Source organism: Mercenaria mercenaria, chromosome 11 (assembly GCF_021730395.1).
Source record: "Mercenaria mercenaria strain notata chromosome 11, MADL_Memer_1, whole genome shotgun sequence".
NCBI classification, from domain to species: Eukaryota; Metazoa; Mollusca; class Bivalvia; order Venerida; family Veneridae; genus Mercenaria; species Mercenaria mercenaria.
In genome coordinates, this window is record NC_069371.1 from 31,151,006 (window position 1) to 31,172,133 (window position 21,128).

Below are 21,128 nucleotides of genomic sequence, written 5' to 3' on the forward strand. Positions count from 1 at the left end.
GTTTACGACACTTGGATTCTGGGGTGAGTTTCGTTCCTTTTATTTTCTTTTGGGTTTATTTTGTGTCACTCCATGATTAAGCCACCTTTAATCTGTGCTGGAGTGGACCGCCCTTGACAAGGAGAGTTATCCTACTCACTTTTACTTGTGCGTCGCCCTACTTCTCCCAGTGATCCTAATATGTATTAGTGTACTGTACACATACTAGATACAGTATTTTACTTTGTGTGTGTTAGCAAGATTGTTTACTTGCATATACTTTTACCTACTTTTAAGTTTTAGTGCTACACAGTTGTGTTATACCTATACTTGATCTTGGGATAAAACACTTTGATTTATATTTGTTTTATTTGTTACACTAAAGTGTTAACACTAGTTACAGTTGATTGATATTTGATAAGGCTAGGGTATTGTTGCAGCCTACTGTCACTGTACTTTGTTGATTGTTGCCTATGCAACCTTGATTGACACATAGTACTGTTGCGCAACTTAGTGTATTATTTTAGTGAGGACGTTTTGTGTAGTATATACGTAGAGTATAGTATTTTGTGTTGGCTCCAGTGGTGACTGTTAGAGCCTTAGTGTAAACTAGTGTAGTCTAGTATTCCCTCACGATTGTTTATTTAGTGTCTCGGGTTGTTATAGTAGCTGTTGTACGTAGTGTTGTATAGTGTTAACGTAGTGTAATCATTTAAACATGACTAGTGTAGTAGAGCTGACGAAGGTAGGAAAGGAGTTGGGTTATGAAGGAGAGGAGTTACGTAACTTTGTTAAGGAAGAGCAGGCTAGAGAACGTGAGGAAAGACATAGTAGATTAGAAGCAGAGAAAGATAGGTTAGAAGCAGATAAGGAAAGGTTAGAGTTAGAAGCTAGGTTGCAGAAAGAAAAGATAGAATATGAACGACAAAGTAGTTTAGAGACAGAGAAGGAAAGATTAGAATTAGAATCTAGGTTGCAGAAGGAAAAGATGGAATTTGAACTTAAGTTAGGTGTACAGTTAGAAAAGGATAAGTTAGAAATGGAAAAGGAGAAGTTAATGTTAGCTAGGAAGTTAGAAACAGAGAAGGAGGAAGCAGAAAGTAGGAAATTAGAAACAGAGCATAAGTTTAAGACAGACTTAGAAAAGATGAGTAAGAAAAAGGTAAAGGTTAAGATGTCTCCCTTTGATGAGAAAATTGATTCCATGGATGCGTACTTGAATGTGTACGAAACGTACGCTGTTGCGCAGGATTGGGATAAAGAGATATGGTCACTTAACTTACCGTTCCTTCTAAAGGGTACGGCAAGAGAGGTTTTTGATAGGCTTCCGTTGGAAGATAGGAAGGATTATGATAAACTGAAAGCCGCTTTGCTGCGTCAGTTCGAACTCACTGACGATGGCTATAAGAAAAAGTTTAGAACTGAGAGGCCTCGTGATAATGAGACCTTTGTGATGTTTCTAGCCAGAATAAGTAGATATTTAGATGGTTGGCTTAGACTGAGTAAGGTAGAGAAAACGTACGAAGGATTATTAGATTTTATACTTAGGGACCAATTTTTAGATGTATGTAATAGAGAACTATACCAGAATTTGAGTAGTAAGAAGTTAGTTAAAGCTAAGGATGTAGCAGAAGATGCAGATTTGTTTGCAAAGACTCGTGGAGGTCCCAAGTATGTCGTGAATCGAACCAATAAGGACCGGAGCTATAAACCATATGAAACACCTCAGAGACAGTATCCTATTAGTCGTAATGTAGGCACTAGTAATAGAGGTAGTAGCAATGTTGCTAATAGAGGTAGAGGTTATCGACCCTTTGGTGTACTGAAGTGTACTAATTGTGGTCGTATAGGGCATAGCTCATATTACTGTAGGAGCGGAAAGTACGGTAATAGTGCTAATGCAGCAGCAGAGTTAGAAGTAGAGCAGGAACAGGAAAGTAGTAAAGGGGAGAATAGAAATAGTAAGGAAAATAGAAATAGAGGTAGAGGCCGTGACCGATCTAGGAGTAGAGGTAGAGGAAGAAATAGAGATAGAGATAGGAGTAAGTCAAGTAGGTCAGAGAGTGGAAATGTATATAGAACTAAGTGATGTAGAGGAGTTAGGTATGCTTAGTGTAAGTACATGTCCTACAAAACCCGGTACTTGTAATGGTAGGGATGTAATCGCTATGCGGGATACAGGTTGTACATGTGTGATAGTGAAACGGGACTTAGTAGAAGCAAGTCAGTTTTTAGAGAAAACCCGTAGATGTAAGTACATAGATGGGAGTGAACATAGGCTAGATGTAGCTAGAATAGATATTGATTGTCCGTATTTCAAGGGTACAGTAGAGGCGTTGGTTGTAGATAATCCTACCAATGATGTTATAATTGGTAATGTAGAGGGAGCTGTAGAACCTCAGTTTAGTAGTTTAGCGTCAGCAGTAGAAACTAGGGCGCAAGCCAAAGTTAAGAAGCAAGTAAAGCTTAAAGTTCCGTCTCAGATTTTAGATGTATCTAGAGAGGAATTCTTAGAAAAGCAACAGAAAGATAGCACTTTAGATTGTGTAGAAAGAAGGCTGAGGAAGGTACGATTAAGCAGTGTAGAGGTAAAGGTTCAGTTAGGTTTGAGATAAGGAATAGATTGTTATATTAGAGAGTATACCGCCCAGAATTTAGACAAAAGTAGACAGCTGATTGTACCTAAATGTCTTAGAGAAACTGTGATGAAAGTGCACATGATTCGTTACTGTCAGCCATTTAGGTATAAGGAAAACTAGTGATAGGGTATTAGGCGAATTTTACTGGCCAGGAGTAATGGCAGAGGTTAGGAGGTACTGTCAGTCATGTAGTATTTGTCAACGTACTATAGCTAAGGGTAGAGTAAGTAAAGTTCCGTTAGGAAAAATGCCTTTGATTGATTACTCCGTTTAAGAGAGTGGTGTCGACATCGTTGGTCGATCGAACCTATGACTGATAGGAAAAACAGGTACATTTTGACTATGGTAGATTATGTACTAGATATCCAGAGCTATAGCACTACCTAGTATTGAAATGAGAGAGTAGCAGAGGCATTAGTAGATATGTACAGTAGATTAGGAGTGCCAGAGGAAATGCTTACGATTGTGGATCGCAGTTTACGTCAGAACTTATGGCAGAAGTTAGTAGGTTATTGTCATTAAGGCAGTTAACTACAACACCGTATCACCCTATGTGTAACGGTTTAGTAGAGAAGTTTAACGGTAGTTTGAAGCAAATGTTGAAGCGTATTGTGTAGTGAGAGACCTAGAGATTGGGATAGGTATTTGAATGCTATGTTGTTTGCTTCCGTGAAGTTCCGCAAGAAAGTTTGGGATTTTTCCCTTTGAGTTACTTTACGGTAGAACAATCCGTGGACCGATAACTGTGCTAAGAGAGTTATGGGCTGGTAAGACGGAGAATGATGAGGTTAAAACCACTTACCAGTATGTTATGGATTTGCAAGAAAAGTTGGAAGATACGTGTAAGATAGCTCAGCAACAGTTAGCAAAAAGTAGTGCTAGATACAAGAAGTATTACAATAAGAAGGCTAGAGATAGGAGGTTTAAGGCAGGTAGTAAGGTACTTGTATTGTTACCTACGAAACATAATAAATTGTTGTTACATTGGAAGGGTCCTTACGTAGTAGTAGAGGTAGTAAATAGACTAGATTACAGGATAGATGTAGACGGAAAGTTGAAAAACTTTTCACGCAAACATGCTGAAACAGTACTGTGAAAGGAAGGACGATAGTAAGTCTATACCAGATAGGGTATTTTAAGTAAGGTTGGAGCAGCTATTGTAGAGGAGGATCAGAGAGATTATGATAGATTAGATCCGATGAAAGTAGTGATGAGTTTTCGAAGTAGAGTAGAAAAGGATATAGTTTTGTGTCCTATAAAGCAGGGTACAGAACGTACAAAGATGTAGAGATAAATCCGGAGTTACCAGTAGAATGTAAGCAGGAAGTAGTAGACTTGTTAGAAAATTTCTCAGATGTACTGACAGATATTCCTGGAAATACTAACTTAGTTGAACATGATATTCAGTTGTCAACTACAGATCCGATAAGAGTAAAGGGTTATCCTATTCCTTTTCATTCACAGCCAGTAGTGAAAGAGGAAGTAGATAAAATGTTGGAGTTGGGAGTAATCGAACCATCAAATGCTCCATTTTCCTCCCCTATTGTCCTCATAAGGAAAAAAGATAACAGTATAGGTTCTGTATAGATTTTCGCCAGGTCAACAAACTGACGGTTTTCGATGCGGAACCTATGCCAAACATGGAGGAGATGTTTTCAAAGCTATCTAAGTATAGATATTTTTCTAAACTAGACTTGAGCAAAGGTTACTGGCAGGTTCCTTTGTCTGAAAAGGCTAAACCCATGACTGCTTTTGAAACCCCAAAAGGTTTGTTCCAGTTCCGTAAGATGCCCTTTGGATTAGTTAACGCACCTGCAACGTTTGTAGACTGATGGCGGAAGGTTTTGAAGGACCTAGGGCACTCGGACAGCTTCATAGATGATATCCTGGTGTATACAATCACATGGCCAGAACATGTAATAGCTCTTTCTGAGTTGTTAACCAGACTAAGAGAGGCTAAGTTAACAGCAAAACGACTAATGTGTTTTATAGGTTTTCAGAGGTTAGAATGTTTAGGGCACATGATAGGAGATGTCCAGACCTTGAACCAGTTCCAAATAAAGTACAGGCTATACAGGATGCGAGAGACCGAAAACCAAGAAGGCAATACGTTCATTCTTAGGTGTAGTTGGATTTTTACAGAAAGTTTATCCCAAATTTTGCCGCCATTGCAGTTCCGCTCACAGATTTGACGAAAAAGGGTCAGCCAAATCTTGTAGAGTGGGGTGAAAGTCAAGAAAAGGCTTTCCAGACTTTGAAGGCTAGCTTAATGGTCCGCCTATTTTGAAGTTGCCAGATTTTAGATCAGACTTTTATATTGAGAGTAGATGCTTCAGATTTTAGGTTTAGGCTCAGTATTGCTTCAGGAAAGTGATGGAGAGAAATTGCCTGTAGCGTATGCTAGTAGAAATTGCTACCTAGGGAACAAAAGTACTCAGTGATAGAGGGAGTGTTTAGCGATAGTATGGGCAGTAGCTAAGTTTCACGGTATTTGTTCGTAAGACTTTGTAAATTAGAGACAGATCAATCAGCGCTCACTTTATTTGAAATAAAGCGAAACTTAGCAATTCAGGCTGATGAGATGGGCATTGGCATTACAGCCATATAGGATCAGTATTAGAGCAATTCCTGGTAGGAAAAATGTAGTGCAGATTATTTAAGTAGAGTGTAGACAGGTGGCTATATTATATGGTGTACAGATAGTGACAGTGTGTTTTTTTTTTGTTGTGTTTGCTATTTTCAGTATGTCATTTGTTTTCATTTAAGAAAATTATAAATTTTCTTTTTAAGGGGGGACGTGTGTCACAAATTGACATACGGGCCTTATTTTATCTGTAGTGTAAATGCAGGTATGCATCATCTTTTTGTAAAATTTTTGAGTATTGAGGTAAATGTCAGATTTCACGCATAAAATACCTCTCATGTTTTTCGTATTTCATAACTTAAATTTCATGTAAATTTCATTAAATTCGGTTCAGTAATAAGAAAAGTTGATATTTTATAAACTTCAGTAATTTATGTTTTTATCCCAAAACACTATAATGGGCCTCAAATAGTCAATTTAAATCCGCGCCAAATAGTAGTAGATTCCCCGGCTATATCGTGAATCCCTTGAAAATAGAAATAGTAAGAGTCCACGGCTTAGCCGTGAATCCATGAAATTTAGTATTTGGCGGACATTATCCTTTAAATAGACTGGACTAGATATGCCTTGCGCACACCACCTTACGACTTTATAGACGAATCTATGTCTGAATTATTTTCTTGCTAGAAATTTATGCTCGATCGAGGTAAGAAATTTATTTGTTAGATTTTTGTATGATTTTTGCATTACGATTTTTATTTGGTAAATTTTTGTTCATTCTACAGAATTTGTAACATTACTTTTCGGCATGTGATTTTAGCTAGTTTCGGTATGTTAGGATAATTATTAAATTTTTTCAGACTTTTGTAAATTATTTCGAAAAGAGGAGTCTAAACGTTTCGTTTATATAAGATGTTAGATTTATACTGAAATTTGTAACATGATATTTATAAAGTACTTTGTTTCAAAAACTTATGTCAAAACATTTCGTTATTATGGAACGCCATTACTGCATTGTATTGTTATGTATAAATTATATGGCAAGTCTAGTACCATGTTATATTATTGTAATTTGTAATTGTGTGCCAGTCTATAGCACATTAATAAATGTCCGTTGTAGTGTATGGCATTAGATATTATATGGATGCCAACTATCATATAACGTTTGATTTACATTGAATTTTGTTAATTTGTAGTTGTAAGTAATGGCTGCAGTTTATCATGTCCGTATCTATAATGTTTCATCATATACTTTTCATATCTTTTTCATACTTTAACTTTAGTCTTTTAAGTAATAATTAATTTTGGTAAATAATGGAAGTAATAAGTGACGTATTTTAATCATGTGACGTTTGAACTTAGTAGCACATATATTTGTATAAGTAGCACGTATTATTTATGGGAGCCTACGGAGGTATGTGTACCCAAAGGAGCAGTTTTATGCCCTGATTTTTGTTTGCTATGGGTGCTTACCATATGTTATATATTTTAGCTTTCGCCAGACGATTTCCTGGTGATGTCATAACCGAAGTACAATGCCGAGGTTCACTTGTCTTCACTCGCCTGGATGTGATATTCCCAGCGCAGAGCTTTCGTCCCATGGTTGTGCCGTAAACGCAAAGACGATGATTTTTGTTATCTCTGAAGTCAGCTCAGGGATGCAATCACCTACCACCATAGGGAGCCAACACGGAATCAACGTATTCACGGTTTAAAGGACTGAATTTAGAAATCTGTTTTGTTTGTGCTACTTAAAGTTCACATATTACATTAAAGACCTGTGTCACGTCAGATAGAATGGAAGTATAAGAACTTTTGTATCTAGAGATACTGACATCTTTTTTTTTTTTTTTTTCTTTCTTATAATCAGTTTTTTTTTTTTTCATATCTATTCATTGTTAATAATCATCTTTTGTAAATAAATTTGTAAATACTGTAAAGGGTGTTGATTTGTTCTGATGGTTACTGTCGCCGGTACGGCCTTTCCTGTCACATACTAAGACGTACTGCTCCGTAGTTATACACCAACAGACTAATCCTATCCACACCGTATCTCAACGCACGGACATATCCGTATGTGTGACTGTAGCTTAAAAGTCTTGCATCGTGTGAAAACAAGACGAAATATGTGAAAATGTAAGATCTGATTTTCATATGTGAATGATATTTTGATATCAAATGTAAAACAAAAAAACTTTTGATGTCATGGTTTTCACCATTTGTAATATTTTGTTAATTCACCGATAACGTGTTATATATATTTGCTTATTGCGGTAGTAACATGTAAATGTAGTTATTTCGTATAATGAAGAACTTCATTCACTTGAACCATATCCCATACAATACGATATGATCTGTAATAAATCAATTTCAATTCTATATGTTAAAATGATAAATTATCTCAATTAAAATACATAATATAAGTGTGATATACTAATATTTATTTATACATGTAGTACACATATGATTTTACAATAACGAATCTCTCAATAAAAATATCTGAAGTATATTATCTTATATCTATCAGATTGACTGTGTGTGTTGGCGTTAATCTTTAACTTCTAAACTATGCCATACACTCCTCGGACACTTTGGAGGTGTAAGTTACAAAATACGTAAAAGATGTAAGTTACAAAATACGTAAAAGAAAAATAATGTCATTTATATATTATATCATATATGTGCACATCGCAGCAACACATAGTACATGTCATATATTATTGAGTACGTTGGTGTACATGCCATATATTTGTCCCTCTATATGTTTTATTATATACAACCGGCGTAAGTCTAAACCTCCTGTGCTCTTTACAATTTTGCTGAACGTTCAAAGTCATTTTTGCTGATACTTTCTTTCCAAGCGCACGAGTTCCCTTATAACTGAACGCATGCAGAATAACCTCTATACAGTATTTTTGTGATTTTGGTTTACTAGGTTTAAGCTGCACTATACAGCTGCGATTATTTTGATTACTCAAGCAAGGAGATGATTAAATCATAGATACTGAACCTTTGGCTAATAACCTCACCACCAATGTACAGCCAAACCTGTGTTAAAGACCACCTCTGAACAGAGACCTCCTGGCTCTTAAGACCACATGTTTTGTTTCCCATTTTAACATTTACTGTCAGTACAGTGTATTTTAACCTGTGAATAAAGACTACCTCCGAATAAAGACCACATTTTGGCCTTCCCAAGGATGGTATTTATGGACAGGTTTGACTGTACTTCCATTCAGTATGCATATATACTTTGAAACCAACAAACATTTTCAAATCTATGGCGTTTGCGGTTTAATTTCAGAACGACTTTAACGATATTTTAATGTTTACAAAAACTGACTAAGGTTTTAAAATATAAGTACGTATTAAAACTATTATACGTGTAAGAATACTTAACATGTGCACACTATACTCAAAGGTACAGTATTGACATAATGATACTGTTTCATTAATGGACGGTTATCTCATATAAGATACAAATACCTTTACCGTTAAGCATACAATCTAAGGAGAACCGATAATATCTTTATCAAAGGCAAAACGCGGTTTCAAAATATTTCCTACAACATACAAAAAATCTAATAATTTCATGCACTTACATAGTTACATTAACTATTTAATTATCTTAGAAATTCATTTAAAAAAAATGTTTTTTTTTAAAGTGATATTTTTATGTTTATCATGACAAACAGACAAAAAAATATATGATATTTTATTCAAATTAAGCATGTAGCATATTGTCAATACATTACATTCGCAAATGTTTAAAAAATATTTCAGTCAGTCATATATAAACAGACAACAAAGCTTAAGTGATGTCTTAAGCGTATTGAGTAAATGTTTCTTAGCTTGAAACCTTTGATGCTAACCACTAATTTGTATTTATCTGTTAATGCTATGAGCTTATAATGCTTGGTTAAGTTATCAATCATTTTTGATTATAAGGAGGCACATTACAACGTAGTGGAATTCGTCTTAATATATGTCCTTTTAGTACAGAAGAAAAAAAAACCCAACGATTGTCATCTGGAAAGATTTGAAACACAACAAGACAAGGCAGGCAATAACCTGGTATCACATTTGAAAGTTTTATCAGACGGTGTGTTATTATAATATGAGCCGCGCCATGAGAAAACCAACTGATTGCATTTGCGACAAGAATAGATCCAGATAAGCCTGCACATTCGTGCAGTCTGGTAAGGATTCATGCTGATTGCTAACGGTTTCTCTAATTGCAATAGGCTTTTGAAAGCGAACAGCACAGATCCTAGCCAGAATGCGCGGATATGAAGGCTGGTCTGGATCCATGCTGGTCGCAAATGCACTATGTTGGTTTTCTCATGGCGCGGCTCATATATTCATCAAACGATGTACTTTCATTTTGATGAAATCAGCTACAGCATTAGATCAGACGGGAAACACCAGACGGATTCCAGAATTACAGTCATAGATCCGGAACAACTCTTTTACTAAGTTTATCTTGAGTTTGGTATTCTTTAGTTTCTTACTGCAGCATAAACAAGTCAGAAAAATTAGAGATAATCAGGAACTGTGTGCTCATTTCAATAAGGGAAAATAACATTTATAAGAAGGTCCACTAGAATCATAGAACTCTATCAAGCTAAATAATGGCATAATCGATCTGTCCTTTCATGCTGCGAGTTAATGCAAAAAGTAGCAGAAATACGACAACTCTAAGTCAAAGTACGAAGTGACCATTCCACAAATTATAAAACACAAGCATATGTTTAAGAACATTTTAGAATAGTGAACTGCACCACTGAGAGCTAAATGCATACTTTTCACATTTCATAGAGTAGACGGAAACAAACAAAGGGGGCTAGGGTTGGAGTCTTTCGCCGAAAATAACAAAGAGTAAGGATTGTCATATTACCTTAAGGTATCCCTGATGTCAATTCGTAGTAAGGTATACATTACACTGGTCGCAGAATAGACCAGTGTAGTTCAAACGAGGCCAAACTTATGGGCGGCGGTAACCGCCAAAATTAGTAAATATACAATCCATTCATAAACAAGTCAGTCAGTGCAGTGCATTTCAACGCCGTCTAGTCTAAAACTCCATCCCGTCCAATATATTTGCATTCAACGCATTGCATTTTGAGACCATTTAATACAAAACTTCATTCCATATATCTAAACATGTAACGATGCATTGAAAAACTTGTTGCGATGCACCGTAATATGAAATCACCCAACAAAACATGATACCATGCAGCTCAAGGTGAGACCGTTTAACACAACATGAGTACGTGCAGTGTATAGCCGGGGAGCCAAGGCATGAAAAAATGGATTTACCTGTCCGGTCATGCTATAGTCAGTTTCTATACATATTATGAAAGTACAAAGTCTCGCGGATCAGAAAAATCGGGCCTGCAAAACAAAAGCTCTTGCAAAATTTGAGAATATCAAGGGGAGATAACTCTGTATATTTGCGGTTTTTCAAGATTCAAATCGTTTTTTACTAACAAAACATGGCATCATGTTTCTAAAATCCGTTCAAATATATATCTTTTAACATTGCTTTTACGCATAAGGCTTATGCTTGAAAAATAAGCAAAATGTACTCATTTTATGTACATTTTATTATAAGATTTGGCACCTAAAATATCGGAGAATAAAATAAAAATATTTAACCTAAAATTTACAGTATGAAGAAGTAACCTTTAAAATGGTTTTATTTCTCAAAGTCATTTATCAATACCGCTGCGAAATAGTCTGTTAGAATAGAAAATTATCTAGATACACTAGTTCAGGTTTGGCTAAGAAATACGCAAATCCGGGGTATTTTATGTACCCCACCCACTTTATATAATGCAAAAAATGTATAATAAAAATATTCGACCAACAACCAAGAAGATATATTCTTTTTATCACGTATACAATATAATTTATATTTTTGACCATATAAAGCTGGGTGAGGGGTATTTACAAGATTTTAAACAGAAAAGGGGGTAGGAAAAACTATGTATTTTACAACCGATAATTAGAATTAACAACCTGTTATTAAATAAGAGCAACACTAATGAAAGGCGACGAAATCTTTTCTTGCAAACTATTAATTTGGAAAGTAATTTATTTAAATACTCTTTCGTGCAATCTAGTTCGGTTTTGGCTACGAAATACGCTACTACAGGGTATTTTATGTACCCCACCCACTTTATATAATGCAAAAAATGAATAATAAAAAAAATACTCGACCAACAACCAAGACGATATATTCTTTTTATCACGTATACAATATAATCCATATTTTTGACCATATAAAGCTGGATGAGGGGTATTTAAAAGATTTTAAATAGAAAAAGGGGGTAGGAAAACCTATGTATTTTACAACCGATAATTAGAATTAACTATCCGTTATTAAATAAGAGCAACACTAATGAAAGGCGATGAAACCTTTACTTACAAACTGTTCAGTTGGAAAGTAATTTAATTAAATACTCTTTCGTGCAATCTACTCCAGGCGTGGCTAAGAAATAGGTAAAACCGGGGTATTTTATGTACCCCACCCACTTTATATAATGCAAAAATGTATAATAAAAATATTCGATGAAAAATCAATGAGATATATATTTTTTATCACATATACAATATAATTTATATTTATGACAATTTAAAGATGGATGAGGTGTATTTAAAAGGTTTTTAATAGAAAAATGGGGTATGAAAACCTATGTATTTTACAACCGATAATTAGAACAAACAACCCGTTATTTACCATTTAATAAATACAAGCATCAATAATAAAAGGTGACGAAATCCTTACTTGCTAACTATTCATTTGAAAGTAAATTATTTAAATACTCTTTTGTGCAACTTTGTCAAAATTGTGAAATTGTAGGGGTATGAACATTACCCCACCCATCTAAAACTATGTATAAAATGTGATTGATCGATCAATACAGTTTTCCTTTCTCATGATAAACATAGATGGAATGTAGTTCTAATATGTTGAGTGTAATGTAGAAATCTGACATAATGTGTAACTATAATGTTTATAAAATGACACATTTTGAATAATCTTTACTATTCAGAAGATTTTAAAACTTATTAATTTAATGATAATTCATTATATTACTATTCAAGAAATTTTACAAATCGTACAAAAACGTCGTAATTATATCCCCCAAACATATATAATTCAAATAGATTCGATCAGAGTTTTGGCTCACCTGTCACGCAGTGACACAAGGTAAGCTTTTGTGATCGCCTTCGTCCGTCCATACGTCCGTCCACAATTACTTGTGAACACGGTAGAAACCACTATTTACTATTGATTTTAATCAAAATTGCGCGCAACTTGTATAAGAGCTAGGAGACGAAGGAGGAAATCTACTTGCCACCAGGAACAAAAAAAAAAGAAGTCAATGCAACCTTTCAAGTTTATGCATTGGAATGCTGAAGGACTCCTCAATAAGAAAATGAATTAGAGAACATATTGTTTGATAAGGACATTCAGGGCTGCTGCATCGGAGAGATTCACCTTAGCGAGGACAAATCCTTCAATGTTAAGAGGCTACCAGTGCTTCCGTTGTGACAGGTTTGGTAGGAGCAAGGGAGGAATCCTAACACTGATGAGAAACAACATAGCAACTTGTACTGGTATAAAATCTCGCTTTGAAAACTGGCCAAATCCCATAATTGGTTCCAGAGTTAGGGCCCTTAAAGAGCCAAAAGTTTCTGTTTTGGCTTGTGAACAGGGTAGAGATCACATTTTGCAATTGATTTTAATCAAACTTGCACATAATTTCTATTGTCATAATATATCGGTTCCTGTCAAAAACTGACGAGATCCCATAATGTGTTCTAGAGTGGCCAAAATTTGCCATGTTGGCTTTTGTAGCCACACAGGCACTTCACTTATAGTTTGATTTGAAACAAACCTGCGAAATGTCTTTAACAGCAATAAATCTTGCATTCCATGATGACTTCATCAGATCAAATCATAGGTTCCAGAATAACGACCCCTATTTGAACCCCGAAAGTGCCAAAATTTGTTAATTGTTACATTATGAACAAGCTAGAAAAGACATTTTACGTTTGACTTTATCCACACTTACGACTTAAGTCAAGATACGATCTCGGTTCAGTTCGAAAACTGATTTGATTGACCTTTTAGCCATAAAGAGGTTTCATTTATGCTTTGATCGGACACAAACTTGCAAACTTGATAATCTTTAAGCCAAGTTTGAAACTGGATTATGTGAGGTCAAAAACTAGGTTACCAGACTTCGTAATATCATGCGTAACTATTTTTCCAATCTGTATATAGAAATATTTGTATCAATTTAAACTTAACGGCTACACCACAAAAATGATTTTATCTCGTACTATAACTTGTACTGGCAGTGTAAATGGAAATACGTTATATTGTATTAACTTTAAATATGTGATTTTAGACTGCAACAGTTCAATATGTCCTTTCCGCAACTTATACACTAGTATTAATCAAATTCATCTAATTCTGTGTCAAACAGACTGTGTTTTATTCTGCGACACTTCTGAGGCATTGCATTACACCAGCAGGATACAGTGTATTTTATATTAGATTTGGCGCAGATACAATATCTTAAGCATTTTCCATTCGTGCCTTTACAGAATAAAGTCTGGTTTCCGCTCAATGACGTTAAAAATCAGCTTTTATTGAATTTAAAAGAATTATTTTCTGCGGTCAGTAAATGAGCAATATTCTTTTGCGACAATTGATCAAGGAAGAAGGTCACAACTACCTAGTTCAAGTCTAATATGATTACCACTCAGTAAATAAGGAAAGTTTTGTCTGTCGATCCCCTTAAAATGTAATGTTTATAGTCTGTAGAAGACACCTGATGTTAATAAGGTCAAGGTCAATGTTATAAAATTAGAACTTACACTCCCCTTTGCCTTCAACAAACCATCATGGGGGCATATGTTTTTTACAAACACCCCTTCTTTATATCATATTTTATATAACTTCAGATAAGTTCCATCATTATATGAGCCGCACCATGAGAAAACAAACGTAGTGTATTTGTGACCAGTATAGATCCAGAAAAAAAATCATAGTGCATTTGCTACCAACATCGATCCAGACCAGCCTGCGCATCTGCACTGTCTGGTCAGGACCCATGCTGTTCGCTTTCAAAGTCTATTGCAATTAGAGAAACCGTTAGCGAATAGCATGGGTCCTGACCAGACTGTGCAGTCTGGTCTGGATCGATGCTGTTCGAAAATGCACTATGTTGGTTTTCTTATGGCGCGGCTCATATTTAGTGCAAATCACCTTAATAATTATTCTAAGATATGTTTTAAAATTAGTGAAGAGTAACTGCCCTTGACTTTTCATTTAGCAGTTGGTTAAGTTTTGCAGTCACGACCTTTCCAAATAAATCAGCATTTAACTATAATCATCTGAAGAGAACATCGGACTAGCAACATGGTTTTCCGTGCATTTTCGCTATTTTTGCCCCTATGGTATAATCATTTGCATTATTCAAGGTGGGTTGGTGAATAAATTACTTCTGTTTCTTTGGATTTGACAAACTTGCAAATGAAAGTTACTAATAATTCAAATGAGATAGTAAAAGTTTGAATGTAAAGGTTTCAGTACTTTTCGGTAGTGTTGCTTTCATTTTATCACATCACAACGAACAGGTTGTCAATTCTAATTATTGGCTACTGTTTTTAATCTAAAATCTCTTAAATACTCCGAATCCATCTTTAAGTTGTCAAAATATAGATTATATTGTATACGTGACAAAAAGAATATCTCTCCTTGATTGATGATCGAATATTTTTATTATACATTTTTTTTCATTATATTAAGTGGGTGGGGTGCATAAAATACCACGGATTTGCGCTTTTTGTCGCCAGCCCTACACTAGATTGCACGAAAGAGTATTAAAATGAATTTCTTTTCAGATGAATAGTTTGCAAGTAAAGGTTTCATCCCTTTCATTAGTCTTGCTCGTATTTATCAAATGGTAAATAACAGGTTGTTAACTAATTATCGGTTGTAAAAGACATCATTTTCATACCCCTATTTTCTATTTAAATCTTTTAATTACCCCTCATATATCTTTAAATAGTCAAGAATATGCATTTCATTGTATGCGTGATAAAAAGTATATATCTCCTTTATTTTGGTCGAATATTTTTATTATGAGTTTTTTGCATTATACAAATATATATAAAGTGGGTGGGGTACCCCCTTTTTCTACTTAAAATCTTTTAAATACCCATCATCCAGCTTTATATTGTCAAAAACATAAATTATTTTGTAAACGTGATAAAAAGAATATATCTCATTAATTCTTGTCACATATTTCTATTATACATTTTTTTGCATTATATAAAGTGGGTGGGGTACATAAAATACCCTGTATTAGCGTATTTCTTAGCCAAAACCGAACTAGATTGCACAAAAGAGTATTTAAATAAATTACTTTCCAAATGAATAGTTTGCAAGAAAATTTTTCGTCGACTTCCATTAGTGTTGCTCTTATTTAATAACGGGTTGTTTATTCTAATTATCGGTTGTAAAATACATAGCTTTTCCTACCCCCTTTTTCTGTTTAAAATCTTGTAAATACCCCTCACCCAGCTTTATATGGTCAAAAATATAGATTATATTGTATACGTGATAAAAAGAATATATCTTCTTGGTTGTTGGTCGAATATTTATATTACACATTTTTTGCATTATATAAAGTGGGTGGGGTACATAAAATACCCCGGATTTGCGTATTTCTTAGCCAAACCTGAACTAGAGTATGTAGATGATTTTTTTATTCTAACAGACTGTTTCGCAGCGGTATTAATAAATGACTTTGAAAAAAAAGACCATTTTAAAGGTTACTTCTTCATACTGTAAATTTTAGGTTAAATATTTTTATTTTATTCTCTGGTATTTTAGGTGCCAAATCTTATAATAAAATGTAAATAAAATGAGTACACTTTGCGTATTTTTCAAGCATAAGCCTTATGCGTAAAAGCAATGTTGAAATATATATATTTGAACTGATTTTAGAAACATGATGCCATGTTTTGTTAGTAAAAAAGCGTTTTGAATCTTAAAAAACTGCAAATATACAGAGTTATCTCCCCTTAATATTCTCAAATTTTGCAAGAGCTTATGTTTTGCAGGCCCAATTTTTCTGATCCGCGAGACTTTGTACTTTCATAATATGTATAGAAACTGACTATAGCATGACCGGACAGGTAAATCCTGTTTCTAGGCACTTTTCGCATTTTTGGCTCCCTGGCTAGTAAGGTGAAATGATTTATTACAACTTGACGCCGTTTAATTAATATATATTGAAACCGATTTGTGTAATTAAGGACAGTGTATAAAAACTTGATGCCATGCAGTCCAATGTGAAGACGTTTGACGCATCACGAGTTCGTGCAGTGAAAAATGAAACGATTCATTAAAGCTTGGCACCGTCTAATGGCGTATGCATACTGAAACCGTGTTGTGTAATTTGGCGCCGTTTGTGTGAGCCGTTCAACGAAACACGAGTATGTGCATTATAAAAGGTAAATGAGACTATCAGTTCATAAGTTTGATCTGTTATAAATATAGATTCTGGATCAGCTTTACAGAAAAATATCTTTAAATTTGTCCTAAAACCGACCTTGTGGTAAAATTCTAACATTTAATTTTAAACATGTCCTGCGATTTATCTCAGTATTAAAAGGGACCTTATGTTTGTGAAACGAAACATCTTTCTTCTTACAGTTAATCATTAATAATATAAAATCAATGTTAACATGTTTATGTTTCTAGACAGTATGTCTAAATTATATATACTTCACTGTACAATGTTTTGTTATTGTTTGTTTGTTTGTTTCTTTCTTTCTTTCGGAGGTGGGTGGTGGGGAAGATCTTATGCCGTAGGTTTAAACAATATTTCATTGAAGTATTAACTTTATCTCCACAAGTATCTGCTACTCTCGCTCTATTCACAAACAGGCCAGGATCCAGGGCCGGGCCGAGGGGTCCGAGCCCCCCACCCCCACCCCAATTGGCTGTGAAGTGACCTATACTCATCCAAGATTCACCCTACTATTTTGGCAAAGGAATATGTTTTTCTCAAACTTTAGACCCAGAAACGCAACAGAGGCCACCATGTCATACCTGTATTTAAAACTTTTCCAGGGGGAGAGCCCTGACCACCCAATCAAGAGGGGAGTAACGTACCCCTACAATACCTAAAAATTTAGACCTAAAAAGGCACCATAGGCCACCATTTCATGCCTGTATTTAAAAAATTTCCAGGGGGAGAGCCCCCTGATCCATTACTATGAGGGGAGTACATACACCAATAAATGCACCTGAGGATACCATTTCATACCTGTTTTTCAAAAAAGAATCCTGGGAAAGACCCCCTGAATTCCCTAACATTGGCAAAGGCACCCCCCTCCCTCCCTCCAGTACCTTGCTATGCGCCTCGGCGGTGACGTCTTCGTTTAAGATTGGTGACACCACCCCCCCCCCCACCCCCTCCCCGTCTAAAATTTCTGGATCCGGCCCTGACAAGTCCCCTAACAGGTCGTATGAAATCCATATTAACATTGATTTTATATTATTAATAATTAACTCTGGAATGTTTTAGTGTTTGTTAATTTTTTCATTATTATTTCAATTACTGAGTCTGTTTCACGAAGCATACTTCAGACAAAGCTTAAACTAAGAAGAAAGATGTTTCACGAAAATAAGGTCCCTTGTAATACTGAGATAAATCGCAGGACATGTTTAAAATTAAATGTTAATATTTTACCACAAGGTCGATTTTAGAACAAATTTTAAGATATTCTCATGTAAAACTGATCCAGAATCTATATTTATAACAGGTCAAACTTATGAACTGATAGTCTCATTAACCTTTTACAATGCACGTACTCGTGTTTCGTTAAACGGCTCACATTTGGCTGCATGGCATCAAATTTTTATACGCCGCTCCAAATCACACAACACGGTTTCAGTATGCATTAGACGGCGCCAAGCTTTGATGAATCGTTTCATTTTACACTGCACGAATTTATGTTGCGTTAAACGTCTTCACATTGGACTGCATGGCATCAAGTTTTTATACACCGCTCTTAATTACAAAAAGCGGTTTCAGTTGGCATTAGACAGCGTCAAGTTGTAATAAGTCATTTCACTTTACATTTCACGTACTCATGTTGTGTTAAACGGTCTCACCTTGAGCTGCATGGTATCATGTTTTGTTGGGTGATTTCATATTACGGTGCATCGCAACAAGTTTTTCAATGCATCGTTCCATGTTTAAATGGATGGAATGAAGTTTTGTATTAAATGGTCTCAAAATGCAATGAGTTGAATGCAAATATATTGGACGGGATGGAATTTTAGACTAGACGGCGTTGAAATGCACTGCACCGACTGACTTGTTTATGAATGGATTGTATATTTACTAATTTTGGCAGTAACCGCCGCCCATACAAAATCGTGTATCTTTATGTGTAATTTTACGACGTCACAAATTGTCAGAGCGTTGGACATTGTAAATATCACGGTAGTTATGTCGTTGTTGACAGTGCAAGGTATTGAATTTTTTATTGAAAAAACAAAACAACAACATTATTCAAAGAGGTAATAATTGGACTTCTATAACTTTCTTTTTAATTTTTGAAAATATCTCGATTAGTTTTTATTTAATATCCAAAAACCATTTTGGTTAGGATTTTTTCCATGGTAAATATTACCAAAGATATTCAAAAATCGTTTTTGACTTTATTTGATAACGGATTGTTATAAAACTTTAAGGATATCTTAGTTAGCACAAAACAAATTTCCCTGCAAAACAAAAGATAAATTTCTTAAACGAAAAAGAAAAAAAAAACAAAGAAAAAAAAAACGAAACACACACACATTCTTTTTGTAAAATTGGAAATTTGCCTGATTTTATGACATACATTCACACTGAGAGACCTTACTAATGAAGTACAGTTTATATCTGGATCTTTAAAGGTGTAACTCGCGAGGATAAGGCGGATCAAAGCATTAGGTTGATGTATGCATTTAATTTGCTGCTCGTGTTCAAGCAGCGGCGATTGTTCTGTTGGGTTTTTATAGTAATGAACTGTAAATTGATTAGAGAGGGTTTTCACATAACCTATAAACGAATCGTCGAGCTGCCATACATGCATGGGATTTGTTTCAGTATTAATAAAAGCCTAAAGCCTTTATTCTAATGCTAAAAGTGGAAAAAGAAGACAATGTACTTAATTGTTGCAAACTGATACTGAAAGTTATAAGTCTAAAACATACGAAACATTTCAATGTTTATAAAGAAAACAATTTATCCTATCATCAAAATGCCAAATTCTCAAAATTTATTCAAGAAAAAATCAATTATTAGAAAGCAAAAAACAAAATGACGGTTAATTTTTCCTTTATTAATTTTCAGTTATACACTGTTTATGCGCAAGAATAGAGTATCACATGCATTCAGGCAAATAGCATGATGCAGTGGCTGAATCTAAAACACTAAAATGTAAAAATATGAAAATACGCCTTTTGTACAAAAAAGCTTTAAATGCAAGAGCCAAAATATTGCAGACTGTGTGAGTTTCAGTATTTACTAGATTGTGTTTTAAGAAGTAAGATACTGTGACGAACATCTAGATGGACAATCCGTTAAAGCTGATCCAACACGACAAGTGGTAATATTACCATCTAGATGAAAGAACCTTTCCTGTTTTAATGTATCAACAGTGTTGTATTTTCCATCTGTATCCTTTTTAGTAAATTTGTTTTTTACTGTAGATCATGTTTAGAGAAAAATAAACAAGCAATATTTATAAAAGGACTTAAAACTGACCTTCATCACCAAACCAGAAAAATATTTTGTAAACGAACAACATATTTATCAACAAGCATCCTGTCCAATACATGTTTTTCCGTACTGCCAGTACGACTGAGTTTTAAGAATGTTTTCCAAAAGGTGCCGCGTCCTTTATATATGAATGTCTTTTGTACGAGAAGAATTCCAAACATTTTGAGACTGTCCATATAACATACAGCAAAACCTTTATTTATGCATATTGCTTACATAGGTCCCGAAACATATTCACTCTTAACAGAAGCACACTTTACCATACAGGCTATCCATGACATTAAATCTGCAGAGTAGTCTGCCCTTGGTATACTATGCAGTCACTTGAACACTGTGCTACCAAGGGCGCTTCTGGAATTTTGCATTTTTCTTTAGCAATTTAAGGAAAAAGAAAACTTCAGAGGAACTTAGGTCTGGCGAATATTGAGTGTGCGGCGATTGATTGACATGCTGGTCTTGTGGCTAATGCTGTACAAAATTGCACTTGTGTGAATAAGGCAGATTTCTTTTAAACCACTTTGTGGGCGAAGTTCAACGTAATATTCTCTAGCTGATGTCAGAATTTTGTCCCTATAATCTTTCCAGAAATAGATCTGCCGGGTACATTTGGGTATTTGCTGAATTGATGAAAGTTATGAAAAGAACCGGTTTGAACCTTTGAATTATTTTTGCGATAACAGGTCGCTCTTGTCCTTTCCTAAGCCATTGTTTGTTGTTTATCCGCCTTAAGATTCGAAATAGTATACCCTTTTCTCACTTATCGGACAGAAAAATCTTATCTCACATGGGTTATCCCACACTCCTGTGACGGACTACTTCCTGCACTGAATATACATATTATTTATGTAAAATAATTAAAAATCAGGTACCTTTATCTTTTCTCTCCGTTCCTTATAGTGTATTTCTCGATTCAAAATTCATTACTTTATGATAAGAACGTACCATTACGCTTCAAACGATAAAACTAAAGCGGAACTTTGTTATTGTGCGTCACTGAAATGTCATGACGTCGCTTCTGCTTACGGACGTCAATTTCCCGCGTTTTAGTTAGTTTCATAT